Genomic DNA, 23,449 nt, shown 5'->3' with positions numbered 1-23,449 from the left:
GAACGTGAATAGTGACTAGCTCTGGATACTATACTTGCGGAACCGAGCAGAACATCGTCGCGTCGCGACTTCCGTCACGTAGGCCCCTTTTTTTCGTTCTGCGCCAGCGTCACAGTTCTCTTGCCATCCTCAAGGGTGTGGGGTTGTATGTGTGCTTTTGCTCCAGCCCATGTCGTCAACAAACACTCAAGGGAAGGGAATAATCATGCCGGCATAATGACAAGTATGTAGGAGAAATGGCCCATTTTTGTCGCTCTTCCATTGGAAAAAAGGAGCGAAAAACTGCACGGAGTGGGTTGAAAATTGACATTCTCCCCCTTTCAACTTTTCCCCACTGCGGTGGAAATTGAAATGACGATGACGTATTCTGCATCTTCGGAAATACCATGGCCTAAATTTTCCAGCCGAAGTAGCCCGTTGTCTCCTTTTGGGATGCACTCCAATTAATTATGGTGAAAGACATAATAGACGATGTACTCCAATTGGAGTACGATCTATTTTTAAATGTCTTTGACAGGCAGAAAGTGGTAGACATTGGACACTGATCGATTTCTCCTTAAAAACTGCTGACTTCAACTTCCTGTCCCAGCATTCCAAACGACCCTAATCAAACGTTCTGAATTGTTTATGTAAACAAAACCAACTTCTAAATTTTAGATATAGTTTCCGTAAACAACGGACCACTTCACACATTAGGCTCGATAAGAAGCGATCAATGGGCGTGAGAAGCGTCCGTTATCGTAAACAATCCTCCCGCCCAACTAGGTTGTTTACGATGACGGGCATATCTCGAAGGGCATGAAATTCCATTGATGGCTGTGGACCAGTTGATTGATGCAGATTTTCTGTTTAGTTTATATGTGCAATCGATTTGTCGCATGATGCCTCTATAGTGAATCAAAATGTCGCTTTTATAGTTGACCTTCGTTCAGGGTTATACAAATATCAAACTTTCACTCGCGAGATTCCCATGTGACATTCTCTTTTTCTCTCATGTCCTTATTCACAACCATCCCCTCTCAACAGAGCGTAGCCAAAAACAAGTCACCACAAAAAAAAAATCCAACGCAAATCACCTTCTCGCGTTCTTTCATTGAGGTTTGCTGAGAAAACAAAAGAATCTTCGGAGAGTGGATAGGAAGAGAATGGGAATCACGCGATACAGGAAGAGATCTCACAAGCTGTAGCGACGGTCGCTATACTCTCTGATGTTTTGGTGCAGGAATCATCAAATGATAGTTTTTTTTTTCTATCACTCATTTACAACACTGCCTTCAATAAACACAATGTAAACAACTACAACCACGTTTTGTTTGGTTGAAAATTAACTGCAATGTCTCGAGATTTGGCTGAGTTTAGTTACCGCAGTCCCGAGTAATAATCAAAAATGTTAGCAGTATACGTGCGTGCCAGAATGACAAAACGGCAAAATTTTAAAAATCTTGCCTTGCGCCAAAAAAAAAAATCTGGAAAAATCTGGCATGCAAAATTTCAGCAGGTGGGAGAGGGGTTGTTGGTAACAATTTTGTTTAAAAACTATGGATACTTTTATTAGCATTTTGACTTTTAAAATACAGCCTATGAACATTGTGATTAACACGTCCAATTTGTTAGAAATTTAATTCAAAATTGGCTATAAATAAAAAAATCTGCCAAAAACTGGAACAGAAACAGATGATGGTTAGTTTAGAAACTGTCAATTTCCAACTGACAACCTGGCAACAAATCAAAATTGCGGTGAAAAAAAGGATTTTTTAATAAAATGAACTCAAATTTGACTACACAGTTAAAAAATGTTGGACGGTTGAAATTCGGATAGTTGAACCTCTTCTTTGTTAAATGTTACCTAAATGTGTAAAAAAGTAAAATTTAAAAAAAAAACATAGGAAAAATGTTGATGTTAAATTGCACATTATTTGACACAAAATCTGACAACATTCCCAGATGTTATATTACCATTTCATATTTTACTGTGTAATCGAAGTTCGGAAAATTGAAACTTCAAATAATTGAAAATTCGTATAATCAAGGCTATGGATAATCAAGTCTGGACTGTATTACATCGGTGCTTGTAGAAAGTTTTTCTGTAAAAAAAGTGTAATAGGTATTAGGGAGCGGCCGTGGCTGACTGGTTACGGTGTTCGCTTTGTAAGCGAATGGTTCTGGGTTCGATTCCCATCTGCTCCCAACGAGAAAGTTAAGAACACATAAATTTGAGATGATGAATATGAACGGAAAATCAAAGTCGCTCGAGGCGGGGTTCGATCCTCCGTCCTTTGGATTGGTATGCAAACATGCTAACCACTAGGCCATGACGACTTGGTGGGCGTAGACTGGAATTAGGAATACTGTTACAGAGAGCGAGTTATGGCGCTATAACCTCGGCAAATAGTGTCCAGGGCATTCGGGGAAATACAATGTCCCATCCCAGAGGGTCCCGGAGTACCAAACCTTCTTAGCATGGTGCTCCCAACGAATACAACCAAATCTCGGAGCGTATGGTGGTGTGTCCCCACGCTTCTTCCTCCCCTGTCGATTCAGAATTGTGTTGTTGTTCGAACACTCAGTGCTCAAACTCAACCCAATTACGAATCATCTCTGCGATACGGCTTTGCGCAGTAGGCCTGGCCGCTTTAACGCTTGTGATGTTTCAATGCATTCTAATGCAATGACGCACTACAAATGTTAATAAATGACAAGAAGACTGCCGTTTTACGGCGATATGATGTATACGCCATTTTGGACATTTTCAATTTTATTGTACAGTCTGATAAAGAATCTTAAAAGCTACCTCCTGACGAAAGATTTTTTTCAAAAAACTGCTCTGGGGCCCATTTTATTAAGCAAACAAACAATGATGTATACGCCAATTTTACTCATCATGATGTATGTATACATTGAGAATTGCTAGACGTCAAATTCAATTCTGTTTGAATGTTGATTTAAGGTTTTGAGACCAAATCAAGACTTGGCAATATTTTATTACATTATTTCGATTTAATTCTTAGGGGACGTCCAATAGGCGTCATCCATAAAATACGTCACGTTCTGTGGGAAGAGGGGGGTTTTGAGTAAGCGTGACATTGCGTGTTAAAAGCATAGGGAAGTCGTGACAAAGGGGGGTGGAGTAAATTTTGGCTGATTTTAATGTGACGTACTTAATGGATGACACCTTATCCACATCCACGTAGATACTTTTTTGAAAATTCTAAACCCACCCACCTCCCTTGTGGACAATTGTTCATGCAAAAAATGTGTTTAAAGAGCGTAGACAATCGCTAAGGGAGCGTTCTTTTATTACGTAACGCAAAAAACGGATTTTAGACCCCTAGTAACCCGAGACTAGTAACAAAATATCCATACAAATTTTCAAAAATTTGTATGGAGCGTAACACGGCCTCCAACCCCCCATCCCCTCAACTGCGTTACGTAATAAAAGAACGCTCCCTAATACCCTCCCCCCCTTCAAGTATCCACGTGGACAATGCATTAAGGGATCCGCTCAGCTGTCAAAATAGCTGGCACAAAAAATATAGCCAGCCTAGTAGCCAGCTTTGATCAAGCAATGTATACATACATCATTGGGAAGTAAAAGTAGTGATTTTTTATTGCTATTTTTTCGGCCAAATGATGTTTGTGGTTTAAAATCGTAGAGAATAGGAAAAAACAAGAAATTTTGTAGGGGCCACATTTTTATTGTACTTTTCAACAGTTTCTACAGAGCAGACCTTAAATTAGTCATTTTAAATTGAAAAAATGAACAAAAACAGAAAATCGTGTCTACAGCAAAATCACCTCGATGGCGTATACATCATATCGCCGTAAAACGGCAGAAGAGTGCTAGGCGTCATCTAACCTAAGGTACTCTCCAGGATCCCTTCGAAAGATTGGCTGCGCTAGGGTCTGATTTGATTAGATTAGAAAAAAAGTGTAGTAGGTATTACATTTTTAGGTTAGGTTTTGGCTTTCGGTCTGTTTGGGGAATCAAAACACTTGTATGTTCTCTTCATCCGACGTTTCGACCCGTTTTGGGCCTTTTTCAAGGAATCTAGGGGTAGATTTATTGGGTAAGGCACAAAAACATAAAAAAATTTACACTTATGCTAGGCTTACCGAAATGGGAGTGTTTGTCGTTAGGGGATGCTCCGTCAAGCACAGAACTGTCTGGTAGCGGGGTAATCTGTAGTTTCAGAAAACAAATAAATATTTCTAAATCTACAAATATTTTTCTCTCCGTGCACTCACGTTTCAGCGAAACTGGCCGCTATCCGGTATTCGCTCGTCATACGGGTTCGTTTCCACACGAAACGCGAGAATTTTTGGGGCACGGATAAATTCGACACACTTTCTACCATTGGCGCGCAAACTATGGCAATAAAACTCATTCTAGTGTGTGAGTGTGTTAAGGTGTTGGCATTATGTGTTAGTGTGTGTGTTGTCCCTACTGTTATTGTTTTTATTTATTTTGTTTTGGTTTTTCTTCCTTGTGTATATGTTCTTAATCTCGTTCAAAATCCCGGCATATGCAGCATGCAGATTATCCGTGTCTGTCCGCTTGTTGACAGTATGTTGTGTGTTTTTAATGTGGCAACTCTCCAGGATCGGTAGATTGGCCCCCTTCATTGACCGATCTACAATTCGTACGGAGTCGATCCCGAACGAGTGGTCCATAGCTGCTACGTGACTCGTCAACGCCGACTTCTCTTTTGCCCAGCTGATCTCTGCGTCTGTGTTTGTGTATCCCTTCGCTTTCAGTTCTTGTAGTTGTTTTACATTTGATTTGTGTCCAGACATTCTCGGAGAGAAAAATATTTGTAGATTTAGAAATATTTATTTGTTTTCTGAAACTACAGATTACCCCGCTACCAGACAGTTCTGTGCTTGACGGAGCATCTCCTAACGACAAACACTCCCATTTCGGTAAGCCTAGCATAAGTGTACATTTTTTTATGTTTTTGTGCCTTACCCAATAAATCTACCCCTAGATTCCTTGAAAAAGGCCCAAAACGGGTCGAAACGTCGGATGAAGAGAACATACAAGTTTTTGATTCCCCAAACAGACCGAAAGCCAAAACCTAACCTAAAAATTTATTGACACGGTCGAATAAACAGCAGGAGTAGGTATTACATCAAAAGTGAGTAAATTGTAAAGAGTTTCAATATCTTTTTGTGTTGTTTTACATTTTCTGAATAAATTGAGGTAAAATATAAAATATATAAAAGGAGTACACTGTCAAATTTTCGTGTCACGATTTTGCTTTTTGACAAATCCGATGTCTAATTTTAGTTCATAAAAATTTAACGTTAATTTAGAAACGATGTTCACAATCAACTCACTGAGAAATTCTCAATCAAAGGTACACCCAAAGGAAAAATATATCTCAAAATCTGCAACAGTGGATTTGCTGCAGAAAATGTCACATTTTATAACATTTTTTGCAGCAAGCCCGTAGATCATTTTTGCCCGCGTGTAAACATTTCAGCGATCTGCAGTTCTCACCAACACATATAAAGCTGGCCCGTCCCCGAGCAACACTCCAAAGAGAAAAATATGTTGGTGCCCTTTCACTCACATTTCATCAAGCGTCCATGGCGCGGTGGTATCGTGTCGGATCAATAACCAAGAAGTTGGTGGTTCAATCCTCGTTCTGTTAAGGTTTTTTTTTGTTAAATACAACCAAAAAGCCGTCGGTAATGTCGATAATTGTCGGTAGCGGGCAAAAATGTCATACCCCTATATCGCAAAAAATGCATGAGGACAGTTTTCATGCAGATTCTGATATACTTTCATAACATTTCACGGCTATCAACTGTGCGGATTTTTTCCTTACCGTAAGAATTTTCGACCCTCTTCGGAATTTTTGTAAATAATTTTCCACAAAATACGGATTTGTACGGAATTTTAACAACTTAAAAAAAAAATAATTGCATTTTTGATTTTGCCAAAACTTTTGCTAACTAGTCATTTTTATTTAACTGTCGGTTTGATTTCAAAGGGATAGATTTCCGGGTTTTCTTCAGTTTATAGTTTATCATGAATTATTTTTTTTTTAAATTCCTTACCCAATAAAAATCCAAAGGTTTTCTAAAGCTTGTGGAAACCTGTGAACATTTGTTTGTAAGCTGTAAAAACGACACATTTTTATATGTTTAATTCTCAGATTTCAAATTTATCTAAATAATTCTTTGACATTTTTTGTTATACCATGGTATCACATCGGCAAAGTTTACGGATTTTTGCTCAGCAAGACGTTGGTAGCCTTAATCAAAGTTAATTTTTTTCTGAACAATACCATACAAATAAAAAGGACTTTTTGTGTGCTCTCGCTAACCCCGTCACATGCTTTTGAGTTATTTGCGCAATCTTGTTTATTTTATTCTGTTTTTTTTTCTTCATTCAGCTGGTTGCCCAAGCCTCTTTCTTTTTTGGCAAACAGGCTCGCGAGACGTCTCGTGTCCGAAAGTATACACGGCAACAACCAAAATGGCAAAGAAAAAGAACAAACTTGTTTACTCATTAAAAATTGAAATATGACGCCATCGCACGAGATTGTTTCTCGTTCTGGGTGCGTTTCGGGTTCTTCTTTGTGGCATTTTGTTGGATTTTGCTTTATCCGAAAGTTTGTGAAAAATTCGCACTCAGAATCTCTCTTTCTCTTGCTTTAGGTCACTCAGAGCTACAGACGTTGGCATTTTATTCAATGTTTCGTATTGTGTTCGTGATCAAAAGCTTTCAACAGTGTAATGAACATCAACAACCCTTTGAAGGGTAAGATGCCCAATTTGTTTTAATTCCAAAACTTCAAAAATCAAGTCATAACATGAAAATGTTAAAAGAAGCTTAATCGATTAAAAACTGCACTAAATGCATTGATTTCCAACGTTTTATCAGTTTGGAAATATTTTCCAAAAAGATTCATAACAGGACTCTAACCCTTCTTCGCCATCAACTTGGTCCGGTCACCAATCGGGTGGCACCAAAATAGAACTTGCTTAAAATTGCCTCTAATTGAGCGCGTTTAAGGTTCACCCCGTCAGAATTGAAATAAATTGACAACACACAGTATCAATTGAATTTACATTCGCACGACGACGACGTGCCCCAAACCAACCGACCAAGTCTGGATCGTGCGATCAAAATAAAGAAATGAGGAAGGGGGGTTGGGTTGAAGAAAGTGGCGGGTGGTTGGTAGGAGGAAGAAACACACCACTTGAAATTTATTCATTGAAAAATGGGTGGCATCTTCATCCGGGGCAGATACTCTTGATTGTACAACGACATTCATACCGTTGAATGAGTTTGTTGGGAAATTTAGGGTTAAACAGCTAGCAGGTACTCGAATAAACTTTTTTGGAATTCCTTTGTGAAACTGTTCACCTTTCCAGTCTTTTTAGCATGACGTAACGGCCTACTTTTCAATACTCAACATAAGTGAAGTTCATTTTAGCACTCATTTAAGTGCTAAAAAGTTCAATTTTTCATACTATTTTGAAACAGCATATAAAAAGTAGAAAAAATCGTTGAAAACTCGCCTTATTCATGCAAATTCCTCCTCGGTAAACCACAATTAATGAATTTATGACTCGTCCAGATTTGTTTCTTTTTGCATCGAGTTGCACAAACTATTTAATAAAATGTTTCGATTGTATGTAGTTTCAAATTTGTACTAAAATTCAAGTGAAAAGTTAGAAAAAATTTCTAGGTTTGTTAAAAGAGTCCGTAAAGCTCCGCCTGTCCCTTTGGAAGCGCCCAATCAAAAACGGCAATATTCGTTCACTTTCATGCCTGTATGCCACACTTTGTACCCCCTTGTCTTGTCCAAAAGGCCGGTCCGATCCGGCCTGTAGTCCTCGAAACACGGTGCACCACTGAACCGGTTTCACAAAGAGGATTGAAATTTATGATTCTTGCCGGCGGTGACATTTAAACTTCTGCCTGGTCGTTTTACACAGCAGCCATTCGAGAGAGAGTCGGGTTGTGAGGGGGAAAAAGAAATCCTTCGACGGTGGAAAATTTAGCCAGTTTGGCCTACAAATTCATGCATCGAAATGCATCGTGGGCGCGATAGCATCTGTTCCGAATTGGCAAATAAATCAATTTAACGAAATTTAACAAAAAAAGAAAAAATCAAGAAATGGTCTGTTGATAAAGCACGTGTCCCATGGACACAAATTTCCATAAAGCGAGCAATCGAATCGACATAAACAATGTTATAAATAATCGCGTGCGACAAAAGGACAAACAGTATTTGGTGAAGCGACAAACAAACAGCTTAAAAAGCAAGCAAAAAAAAAAAACGATATCAAATCTGTCGTTTTGTGTGCATTTCGTCGTCAGCGTCACCAAGCATCGTTGTTGTTTTGTTTTCCGATAAAACCCATCGAATGGCGCTTCATTTGCCACACACACACACACAGTTGTCTCGAACTCGAATCGGTTTTATTTGGGAGAATTTGGGTAAGTTTTTGGCGCACGAATGTGCTGAAAGCCGCAGTTTATGGAGTCACGGAACTATTAAATACGGCCCGTGATGAGTGCTAGAATGGCATTTTTTTTTCGGCGATTAAATTGATTGCCAGTTGTCTTTGAGGATATTGTTTTATTTGCTATTTAAAGAATGCTTAAAACTGGGTGCAGAATAGTTGTCCGCAAAGCGGCCTCAATTTAGAACTGTCAAAGCGGAACCAATTTACTGTTCGCAAAATAATACCAAGAAGTGGCAAGTATTGTGATCGATCTATAATTTATTTTGTCAGGAATAAAAAAAGTCGATGGCGTCGAGCAATTAAGGTATTCGAAGTCAAAACATCTTAAGAAGACGGTTGAAATCGAGATTGGCATGATTCGTTGCTAACATTTCAAAATCGCTATGTCTCACGCAAAACCTATGTTTATGACGCTTTTTTAAATGTTAGCGACGAATTATCAATAAATATGAATGGTACCTGCCAAATAATATTGAATAATCTTACTCCGATATTATCACTGCACATCAAAAATACATAATCTCGGAACTTCCATTCGGTTGCTCTTCTGATTCACGAAATTCCACCCACCTTTGACACAATTATTCATCACTTGATAACAAAAAGGCCTCTTTTGGCCGCCCTTCGATTAGTATACGAAGAAAAAAGTGGGAAGCACTTAATTTTTCATCGAAAAAATCAACAGTTCCAAAATGTTTCAAAACAATTCACTTCATCAGCAAAAAATATGTCACGCTTCAGCTTGAACATAGCTTTCTACTTTGTTCATGTTTACAGCTGTAGTGCTGTTGTATTAGTGTAGAGCAGTGGTGAGCTTTCGAAAATCACGTTACGCATTCTGTCTGTTCAGCACCCAGGTCAATATGGGTGCTATTATGTAAAATTTTCTAGAAAATCGATGTGAAATCAGTAAAATAAGTGATATGGAAATGTGTCTATTTCAATGGCTTTCAGCAAAAGGAAAATTTGAGTATAACAGAAAATTTTAGGCAAATTTTCTATACGTTATAGGTATGTAATATAAGTATCGTTATTTAACTATTTTTTTAACATAGATTTGAAAATTAATCCAATCTAATCTAATCTAATCTAACACAAACGCAGCCAGTCCGATGAAAGCATGCTGGAAAGTCTTGTGATTAGATTACGCCTCAAGCACTCAAGCACCGCAGAGAGGATTCTGAGAACGGATCACATTTCACAGAATCTACAGGGGAGGAGGGATGCGTGGACATACCGTACCAAACGCTCCGATTTAACCTAGATTTGAAAATTAAACTGCTAAAGCTAGTTCACCTGGTTTTTCATTGATGTTTTTAAATTCGGTATTTTCATACACTTTAAATTTTCTCTTGCTTTTTTAAGCTTTTTCACTGGAAATTGCAATTGCAAAAAAAAAATGATGTTTCGATTCGATGTGAAAATTTGTCAAAAATCCAGTTTTCAACTAATTTTATGAAGGAAGAACACACACACACACAGTTGTCTCGAACTCGAATCGGTTTTATTTGGGAGAATTTGGGTAAGTTTTTGGCGCACGAATGTGCTGAAAGCCGCAGTTTATGGAGTCACGGAACTATTAAATACGGCCCGTGATGAGTGCTAGAATGGCATTTTTTTTTCGGCGATTAAATTGATTGCCAGTTGTCTTTGAGGATATTGTTTTATTTGCTATTTAAAGAATGCTTAAAACTGGGTGCAGAATAGTTGTCCGCAAAGCGGCCTCAATTTAGAACTGTCAAAGCGGAACCAATTTACTGTTCGCAAAATAATACCAAGAAGTGGCAAGTATTGTGATCGATCTATAATTTATTTTGTCAGGAATAAAAAAAGTCGATGGCGTCGAGCAATTAAGGTATTCGAAGTCAAAACATCTTAAGAAGACGGTTGAAATCGAGATTGGCATGATTCGTTGCTAACATTTCAAAATCGCTATGTCTCACGCAAAACCTATGTTTATGACGCTTTTTTAAATGTTAGCGACGAATTATCAATAAATATGAATGGTACCTGCCAAATAATATTGAATAATCTTACTCCGATATTATCACTGCACATCAAAAATACATAATCTCGGAACTTCCATTCGGTTGCTCTTCTGATTCACGAAATTCCACCCACCTTTGACACAATTATTCATCACTTGGATAACAAAAAAGGCCTCTTTTGGCCGCCCTTCGATTAGTATACGAAGAAAAAAGTGGGAAGCACTTAATTTTTCATCGAAAAAATCAACAGTTCCAAAATGTTTCAAAACAATTCACTTCATCAGCAAAAAATATGTCACGCTTCAGCTTGAACATAGCTTTCTACTTTGTTCATGTTTACAGCTGTAGTGCTGTTGTATTAGTGTAGAGCAGTGGTGAGCTTTCGAAAATCACGTTACGCATTCTGTCTGTTCAGCACCCAGGTCAATATGGGTGCTATTATGTAAAATTTTCTAGAAAATCGATGTGAAATCAGTAAAATAAGTGATATGGAAATGTGTCTATTTCAATGGCTTTCAGCAAAAGGAAAATTTGAGTATAACAGAATATTTTAGGCAAATTTTCTATACGTTATAGGTATGTAATATAAGTATCGTTATTTAACTATTTTTTTAACATAGATTTGAAAATTAATCCAATCTAATCTAATCTAATCTAACACAAACGCAGCCAGTCCGATGAAAGCATGCTGGAAAGTCTTGTGATTAGATTACGCCTCAAGCACTCAAGCACCGCAGAGAGGATTCTGAGAACGGATCACATTTCACAGAATCTACAGGGGAGGAGGGATGCGTGGACATACCGTACCAAACGCTCCGATTTAACCTAGATTTGAAAATTAAACTGCTAAAGCTAGTTCACCTGGTTTTTCATTGATGTTTTTAAATTCGGTATTTTCATACACTTTAAATTTTCTCTTGCTTTTTTAAGCTTTTTCACTGGAAATTGCAATTGCAAAAAAAAATGATGTTTCGATTCGATGTGAAAATTTGTCAAAAATCCAGTTTTCAACTAATTTTATGAAGGAAGAACTTTGAAATTTTAAGAAAACTAGGAGTTTGGTGATTTTTTCTGGTTTTATATGATTTTGCCGATGATTGACAAATGTTATTCTTCAGGGGACAGTTTTGGTTGTGTTTTTCAACAAGTATGCAGTAATTTCTGTTTTTTTCTCAAACTATGTCTAAACGAATTTTGATGCACTTCAAAATATAATGGTATAATTTCGAAGCAAAACATGTGAAAAACTTAAAAAAATGAAAAATGATTAGAAAAATATGAAAATGTATAAAGGCAAAAGATAATGATTGAAAATAAAATAATAAGCCTAATACTATCTAAAACAAACAAAAACGAAACATGAAAAATATAAAAATTGAATGAAGAAAAACATAAAACATCAGAAGTTCTTTGGAGAAAAAAAATTGCTTAAAATGTCTTCCCAAACAAGGACAAAAATAGAATTTTGGTAGTAGAAGGAGAAACATGTTAGACATAAATCGTTTGTCACCGTCATCAGGGGTGACATTGGAAAATACAAAAATGCTGAAATTTGTATGACCCAATCTCACCCCAGACCCAATGTCATACCTGATGACGGTACGTCATTTTCGGATTTTTATTCAAACTATTGAATTTATTGATTGATTTTTGAGTATAATAAGCTGAGGTTTTTTTTGTATTCACTTTTCAATTAGAAATTCATAAAATGTGACCGAATTTTTCAAAACTTTTTTCCATTTTCCAATTTCCTTTTCCTGCCATCCCTCGAGATAACAATCGATTTGCCCCATACGGAAATGCCTACCGGCCGACCGGCCAAAGACACGCCTTGGCATGTGGCATCACACGCCACCTCCGCCAATAAGTCAATTAGTGATCGATTTTTGTTCCACCACCGTCTGTATGTGACACATCCGGGCATATGTAACCATATCGATATGGTTATGTGTGGAGTACACTGCAGGTCAGACGACACAGTTTGGAGATATTTGGGGACGTTAGGATTTTTCGAGCTTTTTGTTTTAATTTGATTCTTGAAAAACGTTATATTAGCTAAATCGAAAATATGATTTATATGGAACCCAACAAGTAATGTCCTTCAGAGTTGAACCCAGTTTAATACTTTTTTGGTTCTGTTTGTCGCGCTGTGTAATTGAGCGCACACTCGCTTCGCGCGAGAACCGCGGAAGCCGCGTGTCGTTCCCGTTCATTTCCCGCCCAAGGTCACCCAGCACTTAACCCGCCTTCTCCCTGGTCAATAGACTGTGTAGGCAACTCAAATGCACTTTGCACTGACAACCATCCATCGATCTATAGCGCCAACCTACCCATCAGCGGAATTGATATTAATATTCAAAAGCGCATTTATTGATTACGATCTGCATGTTGTTCTTCTTCTTCTTCCAGGAATTCCAACGACTACGCTTGAAACTCAAAAACAAAGAAGAAGGAAGCAGAAGCAGCCACTTCCGGTCCCCCACCTCAGCCGAGGTGCAGGACATTCGACGACTTTTTGTGCTTTTTTGTTTTTTCAATTCCATCAATTCCGATATGAGCGTCGGGAAAGTGTTTACATTAGGGTTAAAGTGAAGAAAGTTGGTCGGTCACGTACGGACCACGTCAGATTGATCGGGTCGGAAAAACCGACGTCCAACGAGAGGGAGAGTGAGTTGTTTGAAGAAGAGCTAAAGCAAGAGAAGGAGAGAGTTGTTTGAAGAAAGGAAAATTTTGCGCGGAGAGTTTTCCGCGAAAGAGAGAGAGAGAGAGAGAGAGAGAAAAAAAACGCGCTGTGAGCTTTTGTTGACTTGTGAAGCCGCGGAATTTACTTGCTGTGAGCGTAAAGACGGACGGAGACCGTCCAAAGTAGTTGGATATTTACTGCGTAATACGCGGCAGAGTCGAGACCGAGAACGTCTGCCCGAATCGCTGACCTAGGACACAGTCATTCATCGACGGACGTGAAGAACGAGGAGCTGAAGGCAGTTACTCATCGAAGCTTGCAGCTATTGGTCAACAGGCTGCCTCGCGTCGGCTCCAGTCTCCTGAGCAGTAGTAGTTTGGCTAATCTCCCCGGAGGTTGCTGAAGGTCCTTCCGCGAATCTGTGCGCGACTCGCTGAAGAGCACCACTTCAAATCTGGGGCAGTCCAGGCGGTTCCCATGCTAAACTACCGCCTCGTGTCGACGCACTTCCTGAAACAGCCGTAGATCGTCCCGGGACCGGTCGTGAAAATGTGCAGAGATAGAGATATGCCACTTCGATGAATTAATTACGAGCCATTGTTCACTTGTTCACTACTGTCGCCTGTGAGACGGGCCTGAGATATTGAGAGATCGCGCGAGCTAGAGAGAGAGAGAGAGCTTCAAGGTGTCATCGCGCGCGCCACTAGTGTGTGTGTGTGTTCAATCTGTTGACCCGCGAAAATCCGAGTCTCTGCAACGGACGATAACTCGCCGCTGTGTGTAACAACATCTGCCAAAACCGTCGTCACACCTGACCAACTTGCGGAAAGGGAAATCTCATTTTCATTTTCAATAGAGGAAAAGATCTACGAGACGTGACACCTACCAACACACGTGCGTACAACCCTGTTGCACAGCGTCCACCTTCTCCATCATCAACCACCTCCATTGATTGCTGCCCCAAAGAAGAAGAAGAAGCCGATTAATAATTCAACCGCGAATCGAAGTGAAGGTGAACCGCGAAGTCGTGCGTGTGTGTGTGTTTTAAAGTGCCGGCAAATTAAACCGTCGTCGACTCGGAAGCAGCACCCGAACCCGGAGTACCCGCGGCGGCCACTCGCCGCGAAGCGTTCGGGGGGCCGTTTTTGCAGTTGCGGCGCAAAATTCCACCCAAAATTGAAGTATTTGCTAAAAACGTTTGGGAAACGGTTACAGCTTGTGTGGTGAGTACCCCTTGTAAATGGTTTTGAGTTTTTTTTTGTTGTTGCTGATTTTGTTTTGCACTCTGATGTGTTTTGCCGGTGACCGGCGCTATTTTTAGACTGCAATTTATCTCGGCGCGGTGTTGTTGTTGTTGTTATTGTCGTGGTAAAGAGAGGTGGTCATTTGACGGAGGATGCCATATGCCGATTGGTGAAGGGGTGGCTGTATCTAGTTTTGATCCAAAATTTAATTTAGAGAAATTGTTCTGGCCCATTACCTTATTATTCAAAAGTTTATTTTTATAAAAATATAAATTTCTGATATATCTGTCAAATTCGATCTAATTACATAGTTCCGAAGGAGAACACAATATGGCCATGGCAGAAATTCAGTTATTCATCAATTGACCGCTTTAACCAGTTCTGCTGAAACCGGAATTCTGGTCTAAGTCGAAGTTTGATGCTCTCAAAGTGCCTGTTTTTTTTTTGCTTTTTTTAACAGTTTTACACTAAGAAAAGTTAAAATTAGTTTCTAAGTTACATATAAAAATATTAGAATTCATTACATTTTCATATAGAACAATTATCTGTAGATTGGTTTTCGTGGCAATAAAAATTTAGTTTTTAATAACCAACATTGGTATGTAAATATTCGAAAATCTGTATCTTTTGAAGGATTGTTGAGGACTACTCTGAAAAAAATTATTACGCGGAAAAAATTGAGCGATTATCTAATTAACTTTTTTTTAACAAAAACTCAATATCCGAAAACAAATTTTTTTTTGAAACTTTTTGATAAGTTTTAGAGGACAAAAAACCAAAATGATTGAGCCATATAATACAGTACTTGTTCGGTAATTGGGCTGGGAACGTAGCCCAGTTACCGAATGCTGCTCGCTAACTGGGCTGAACGAAATATGGACAACCGAAGCATATTATTTTCTCTACAAAATGTTACAATAATGGTTGCATAGATTTTGCTTCCAGAGCTTATTTCCTTTAATTTTGACCTGAAATTAAAAAAAAACTTAAAATACGGTTTTCAATTTGTTAAACTTGCTTTTTGCATCTACGGGCCCCTCGATCCTTTAGGTTTGTTTTGGTATTTTGACGTTTGTCTGCTTTTTAAGTGGGCTACAGTCCAGTTATCGAGCGCCCAGTTAAACATAGGCCAGATATCGAACAAATAATGTAGCATGTACAAAAAAATTCCGCCAAGACTAACTTTTTTAAAAGGTTATTTATTCAATATTATACCATTTTGAAATGATTAAGTTGATTCCAACATTTTAAAAATATTGATTTCTAGCTCGAAAACGTGAAGAGATAGAAGTATGGTGACAAAGTTTTTTTTAAAGGTAAAATTGGACGCCCCATTTGATGGCATACTCCAAATTCCGTTTTTTTTTATTTTTCATCAAAAAAAGTTTGGAAATGTTTGTTCGATACACAACTGTAAAAAAAAATTAAAGACTGGTCTTTTTCTAGGAAACTTTATGTATATTTCGAATCTGCAATAACCCAAAGAGGTAATTTTTCATTTAGAGCAAAATGTTTCATTTGGAAATTTCGTGATTTTTGTGACTTTGCAGAGATATTGTTTAGAGTGTACACATGTTGTACAAAGTTGTAGAACAGACAAAAAAGCTTTTTTTTGTGTCTATGAGTATCGTATTCTTTATGTATTCTTTATGAGTTATCAGAATTTTACGAAAAAGTTTTTTTGTATGATCCCAAATCTATCGTACAATTGCGCAGTAGTCCAGATCGCAAAATTAAGTGGAAAATGGATTTTCCGAAAAATGGTGAAGTTTGGGAGCTTTGGTGTCTTGAGAAGAGTTGTTGCAAATGGAAAGGGGCAACTTTTGGTTTGGTTGAAAATCATGATGGTTCACTATTAGGGTGATTTTGAAAATCTATTTTTTCAGGAATATTTTTGGGAATTTTTTCGTCTTCTAAAAAGTTGTTGGACTCGCCAATCCAAGCAACTTTGTCCAAGACACCAAAATTTTATCTCGTAATCTACGCCTTCTACGACCAAATTTATAAAAAACATCTGTGCAAACCTTCAAAAATCAGTTTTTTGAACGTGGCAATTCAGGGTTAAGTTATGGAGAAAAGTGATATTCGGGGCACTTTTAGTGCACTAAAAAACAAACATTTATATTTTTTAACACGTCAATTTGGACAATTTGATAATTTGAGAAAACCATATAGGAGCACCCTAACGAAATTCGAAAATTGTTCAAATATATGTTTATCCATGTAATTTTGCCCGCTGAATCTGAATCTGCCCTCCGAATTGAGCCAAAATGTCGAAAAATCGATTTTTGGTCATATTTTGGATTTTCATGTAAAATTATCATTAAAACCCCTGAAAAGTTATATTTTCAAAATCATCCTAATAGTGAACCATCCTAATTGCCCCTTTCCATTTGCAACAACTTCTCTGAAGACACCAATGCTCCAAAACATCACCATTTTTTCGGAAAATCCATTTTCCACTTAATTTTGCGATCTGGACCACTGTGCATTGATGAAACTTAAGCGTGTACTGACATCAATATTAAAAATGTCGAATTGTGTTTTCCAACTACCGACAATATTATAACAACTTTTCAAAACTTTCGTCTTGCCCCATTAAATTGTTATTTTTCCACTCTCCTTCAGTTAATTTATTCGTTCCTAAAGTACTAACTGGTTTTCCATTGTAGTTTGATTAATTAGTTGCTAACAGGTATCCCTTAAATCATGATGTTGTAGTAACTAGTAGCTACATTGCTAATAAAAGAAATAAAATAGCCTAAATTTAGTTTTATAAACGACGAAAATATGCTATGAAAAGGCCAAATACACCCCCATTCACCCTACCAGATGATGCTTGAACAATCACGGTGCGTCACATTCGCGCGAACGTTCGGCTGACCGGCCGGATGGTGGCCCATGGCAATTTGCAGTGCAAAAAAAGTGGTTTATAGATCACCATATTTGGCTATACCATGTGTTTTCTTGCCTTTTGAATTGAAGAAAATTGTGAAATTTGCTTAAAAGATGATTAATTTAATTTTTATTCTGTTTTGCTAGATTTCGATTTTGTTTTTAGAAACAGAGCATTTCAATAAACCATTTTATATGAGTGAGAAATGTCATATTCTCTAAAGTGGATTATTGAGTCTGGCTTTTTTGGCCAACAACGCCGGCATGGTATCATTGAAAGGTAGATCGTTGCCATTTTTTTGTTGCTGTTTCGCTTTACAATGTTGTAGATTATTCGAGAAGCTAGCGATTTAATTTTCAAGGAAACGCCAAATCGATCTAATTAAGCTTGGAGCAATAGGTTACACATTTTTTGCATCGATTTATTCACTGGCGGAGCAGCTGTTGGGGATTTGCGCCATATCGATCATCATTTGACTTGGTGAATCTGGTTGAGAGGAAGCACTTTATGTGGTTGTCTCCATATTTAGATTTATCTTATATTGAGACTTTGCTGTTGTATCTTGTTATTTCTTTTTTCATTTCATTTTTTTATTATTCCTGGAGTCATTTATTCGTGTTTATAAGTTGTAATTTAAGGGTGTTTTTTTAAATAAAATCTCCACCAAATTTAACGTCAAATTTACGTCAGTATGAAATCATCCATTTCCGACATCCACAAATTCGTCAGACGTACATTTGCGTACGCAAATCCGTACGCAAAAAGGAGTAAAACAAAAACAACTGAAAATTGGCACAATGTTTATTTTCGGTTTCAAACGACTAACGAGAGCAAATTATTTCGCGTCAATTTCCTTCTGCTTCCCCCGTACCACCCCTTTTTTCTGCATCCTCCCACGATTTTCGACCGGCGGCTCTGTTTTTATTTATTTTTGTACACATTTTCCTCACCCCGTCCCCACTTCCCACTCTCTGGCCAAACCGACAAAATCCGGCCCCCAAAAACCGCCGCCAATGTTTGTTATGACCGTTCACTTTTTTCGGCGAGTTTTTCGTCAACACTTTTTCCGCCAACTTTCGGACGGCGGCATCTGTCTGCGAGATTAATGTGTAATTCTAAAATTAAAATTTGCCATTTGTTCCGCCTCCCGGGAAAACCATCTGCAGGGAAAATGTTGTTTTTCTTCCCACCCTTGGGGCGGTCATAAAAAAAATGCAATAAAACTATTTTCCTCGATTAGTCACACTTTTCAAACGCCGCCATTTTTAGTGTCCGCAAAGTGTCCAGAAAAGTGCCTCTCCCTCTCTCTCTCTCTTTTCTAGCACAGACGTCAAAATGTTTAAAGTTCAATCAACTGATGACCGACGCGTTTAGTTATGCATATTGCTGCCGGGTGAACGCCGGTACCGGTTTTACCACCCACCTCAGCTGAATTCGAATGTGTGTGTGTGTGTGTGTGTGTTTGGCACTTGTCAGGTTGAAACGAGTGGGTGGATGATTTCATTTTGTAAAGGGGTAAATGAAATTGTTTGTTTTTTTTTGTGTTTTGATCCCGCACATGAAACTGTGACTAAATTTGCAATTCATAATGCTGATGCAGTTTCCAGAGGCTTACAATGCAGGTCACTCGAGTGGCACTCTGGGTGTGGGAAATATTTGAAATAAAATAACAATCGAAATTGTAAACTGCTTAGGCATTGTGACTTGCACTTTTTTGAAGTAGTTGGAAGAAGATGATGCTTTCGGTTTTATTTCAGTGTCGAATATTGGCTTGAATTGTTGTTGACCAAATTCCAACTGACCTTGTTCTGGTTGAACTGTTTGGAAATTGATTATACTAGATGTGTGAGATATTTGGAAACATTTGGTAAATAGATGCTAGCTTTATCACATTCACAACACTTTAGTGAGACAATGTCTGTGAATCATGAATCCATTTTATATTTATTGTTAAAACTATTCGTTTAATTTGTGTGGAGCAAATTGTACCATAAACCATGTTTTAATTTGGTAACCAGAGGTAGATTGAAAGGAAGAAGAAATTTTAACAAATTTTGAAAAAAATCCAAAGATTGTTAACTTTAATAACAAAAACATTGATAAAAACGTTACTTAATCTACCTTAAGGCGGTTGGTGCCCTCCTCACATTAATGTACTTTTGAAAGAGTTGTCAGATTTTCAATCTATTGTAGTCATTGGAAATGTCTTTTGATTACGCATCCAACGATGGGTCCGGACACCATTTACATTGAAATATCTGAGATCCGGCCTCCAAAAAGTGTATATAAATAACACTTAAGTGCTAATAACTTTTGATATAATTGTCAGATTTTCGGTGTTTTAGGCTCATTGGAAAGGTCTTTCGAATACTTTTCTAAAAATATACAACAATGGGTTTTCTGATAAAAACCACCCCTTTTTTCTCTTCTTCATTTTTCGAGTGATTTTATAGCCTTTCCTCAGTAAGGTGAGGAAGGTAAAAGGATTAGGCTTCAATCATAAAATAACGCTAAATTTCCCCCCCCCCCCTTTGTCATGCATTTGTTTTTCTCAAAGTGTATTTTTTCTCAATGAAATGAAATTCAAACCGGAAAACGAACTGTATTATCAGGTTCAGTGGGAAAATTTTCACGAAGAACAGCTAAAAATAGTTTTAAAGGTGGGAGTTTTAAGTGTGGTTGAAAAAGATTTTAAAATTTTCAGATTTCTAAGCATTTTCAATTAAAACAAGTTTCATAACAAAAATGGAAAATTTATGAAACAGGAAAAAAAGGAGTAATCCAGCTGAGTATAAAAAGACTGAGCGTAAAATAAATTTTGCATTACTTTATGAAATATGTAGCCATATTTAGGGCATTCAAAAGGAAATATTGTTATAGAATAATCGATAACTAATTAAAATTGATCAAACTTGGAACTTTTTATTGACTTAACCTTAAATTTAAAAACATTTAAAAAAAATAGTAAACATTTCTAAACAAATATACACACTCGAAATCAATTTTTGAGTTCGGCAGAATATTATGCCGAGGTTACTCGGCAAAACAATATTCTGCCGAATTCTCGGAAGAAAATGACAATTTCTGTCAGATTATGCCGAGCACTCAGTTAAATGAGATTAGAATGCCGAGTCTCGGGTTTAGAGTGTGCCGAGCACCTCGGTACCATAAAAATCTTCCGAGTTCGGCAAAATTAACTGTCAAATTATATTAAAGTGCCGAGTTGCTCGGTTAAAATCAAGAGCAGCCATGTTTATTTTTTGGTAAAGTTATGTCAGGACAAATTTTACATGCTGAAATTGGAAGTGGTAAGTATTAGTTAAGTTTTCCAGATAACTAACACTAACATTTGCTAATTTTAATTTTATCATCTGACAAAACAGGACTCCACAATCAGTACAACTTCCTCAAGCTATCGTCAAGAAAATTCCTGTTGCGGAACAACTTTATGGGAATCCTCACTCAGAACAAATGAAAATGTTTTCTTAAGCAAAAAGTTAATTTACAGTGGTTTTACGTTAATGTATCTTGTAGTTTAAATAAATGGTAGTGTTTAAGTTAACAAAACAAATAAAATGTTTTTTCTATAGCTGAATCAAAACTGATTGAAATCTGCCGAGAATCTCGGTTAAAAATGTTTTTGGAAATACCGAGATTTTCGACACAGTATAAAACCGCTGTCAAAATTAAAATGCCGAGCGCTCGGCAATTTAATTTTCTGCCGAACAGTTTGCCGAGCGCTCAGTTGTTCTGATTTCGGCAGAATTCTGCCGAAGTTCGGCAGAAAAAACTGAGTGTGTACATACTCTTCAATTTGACGTAATAAATTCAGAAATTGTCAGAAATTGGTGAGAAAAACAGTGACTATCAAAGTCACCCTAACGTACATGATATAAAAATATAATTCTTGAGACAAATCTTACAGTTTGAAAAAAAAAATTGGAAAATAAATAGAAATTAACGTTAGTTAAAATATCGATGCATCTGTGCTCGATACGTAGAAAATTTCGAACCAACTAAATACTTTATGTTTTGTATTAAATTACAATTAAATGGTTCACCAAGCTTTATTTTAAACTTTGTATAAATTATTTTGTTAAAATTGGTAGAACTGTGATGATGTTCAAATTCTTTTTAATCTTCTACTCTTATTTTTTTTCTTTTTTTCTTTCTTTGAGAGGTTATTTTGAGCAATTGTATTCTACTAAAAACTTAACTTTTTCTTTTTATGTTTTCTCTTGAGAATTCAAATTTATCTTTTTAAGATTTAGATTCTCTTTTTGCTAGTCTATTTTACCACTTCCCGTCATTATCTTTTCAATTGCTCTTTTTTAAAAATCTTTTTCTAGGAACTTTTTCTTTTTCTTTTCTAGTCACTTTATGATTTTTTATCATGTTTCACATTTGTTTACTTTAAAATTACTCTGTTTGCTTTTAAGTTGCAATAAAGTTAATCTCAACATTAAATTATAAAAGTTACTGCATACTTAGTTTGACCTAAAATATGTTGGTTATTGATCAAAACACGGCCAAAGTTAACATAAAAAAACATTTTTCATAATATTGACCTGAAATTTAAAAAATGCATTTTTTTTAAATAGAAGCCTGTCTAGGGAGCATTTTTAACCTTTTAAAACAATGTTTTGAGAAGGCCATTTTAAGCAATTTATCTTCTCCGAAAAAACTTCTCTGTTCTATTTAAAAAATTTTTTATAAATGTTAGCATTTTTTATGCATTTATCATTGACTTATTATAGGGTAGAGGACCCCGAAATCAGCCATTTAATAGTGGAGCTTTTCAACCCGAAAATGTTAAAAAAATCCATTATTATATCGATAATCATGTTAAATTAGTTTTAATTAAGTTAGGCAATTACAACATTTTTTTCAATGTTTTGTCTTTCGGCCATGGTCGAGGTCGGAAAAAAAAATTAAATTTCAAGCCTTGATTTTCAAATAGCAGTTAGGTGACTGGCAAAAATAAGCAAAATTTCTTGCAACTTTTTTCGTTAAGTTCAACTTTTTTTCCGTCTCAAAATTCCAAATTTAAAAGCCCAAGAGTTGCCTATTTGATTTTAAATGCAAATATAAACGTTTGAATTCAAAGATTGTTGTCTTATTCATAAAGAAGAAACTATTCTATTTATAATTTTTCACCTTCTTTTTCATGTATTCGATACAGATAACAAATCAAAATTAATCGTGATTAGAAATGTTTGAAAAGAGCAGTTCTCTACGGAATCGGTCTTTTTTCTTCAATTTTAATTTTTGTATTTTTTAATCCGGCTGAAACTTTTTTGGTGCCTTCGGTATGCCCAAAGAAGCCATTTTGCATCATTAGTTCGTTCATATAATTTTCCATACACATTTGGTAGCTGTCCATACAAAAATGATATGTGAAAATTCAAAAATCTGTATCTTTTGAAGGAATTTTTTGATCGATTTGGTGTCTTCGGCAAAGTTGTAGGTATGGATATGGACTACACTGAAAAAAAATGATACACGGTAAAAAAATTGGTGATTTTTAATTTCACTTTTTGTCACTAAAACTTGATTTGCAAAAAAACACAACTTTATTTTTTTTTAATTTTCTGATATGTTTTAGAGGACATCAAATGCCAACTTTTGAGAAATTTCCAGAACGGCCAAAAAATCTTTGACTTATGATTTTTTGAATCAATTCCGATTTTTTCAAAAAATCGAAATATTGGTCACCAAAATTTTTCAACTTAATTTTTTGATTTAAAATTGAATTTGCTATCAAAATGTATTCAGTGAAATTTTGATAAAGTGTACCATTTTCAAATTATAGCCATTTTTAGGTAACTTTTTTGATAATAGTCGTTATTCATTTTTTTTTAAATTAGTGCCCGTGTTTGCATACCATTGAAACAAATATTTTTGAAAAGCTGAGAAAATTCTCTATATTTTGCTTTTTTGAACATTGTTGATACGACCCTTAAATTTAAAAACAGGAAAATTGATGTTTTCTAAGTCTCACCCAAACAACCCATGTCGATATCTCAACAACTAATGGTCCGATTTACAATCTTAAAATATGAATCATTCGTGAAATTTTCAGATCTTTTTGAAAACAATATTTTCAGTTGCAAAATGGTTTCTTTGGGCATACCAAAGGCATCAAAAAAGT

General features: G+C 36.6%; 1 protein-coding gene across 2 annotated transcripts in view; it reads left to right on the top strand.

Moving 5' to 3' along the window:
• LOC6033547 (protein FAM13A) overlaps nt 1-23,449 on the top strand; it is a 72,027-nt gene that overhangs the window by 18,097 nt on the left and 30,481 nt on the right. For both annotated transcript variants that reach the window (XM_038259980.1, XM_038259981.1), the window contains exon 2: nt 12,885-14,381. The gene's annotated coding sequence lies outside the window, so the exon portion shown is untranslated. The remainder of the gene's footprint in view (nt 1-12,884; nt 14,382-23,449) is intronic.

Source organism: Culex quinquefasciatus, chromosome 3, assembly GCF_015732765.1.
Source record: "Culex quinquefasciatus strain JHB chromosome 3, VPISU_Cqui_1.0_pri_paternal, whole genome shotgun sequence".
Classification (NCBI taxonomy): Eukaryota; Metazoa; Arthropoda; class Insecta; order Diptera; family Culicidae; genus Culex; species Culex quinquefasciatus.
This window is presented reverse-complemented; position numbering and strand designations above follow the sequence as displayed.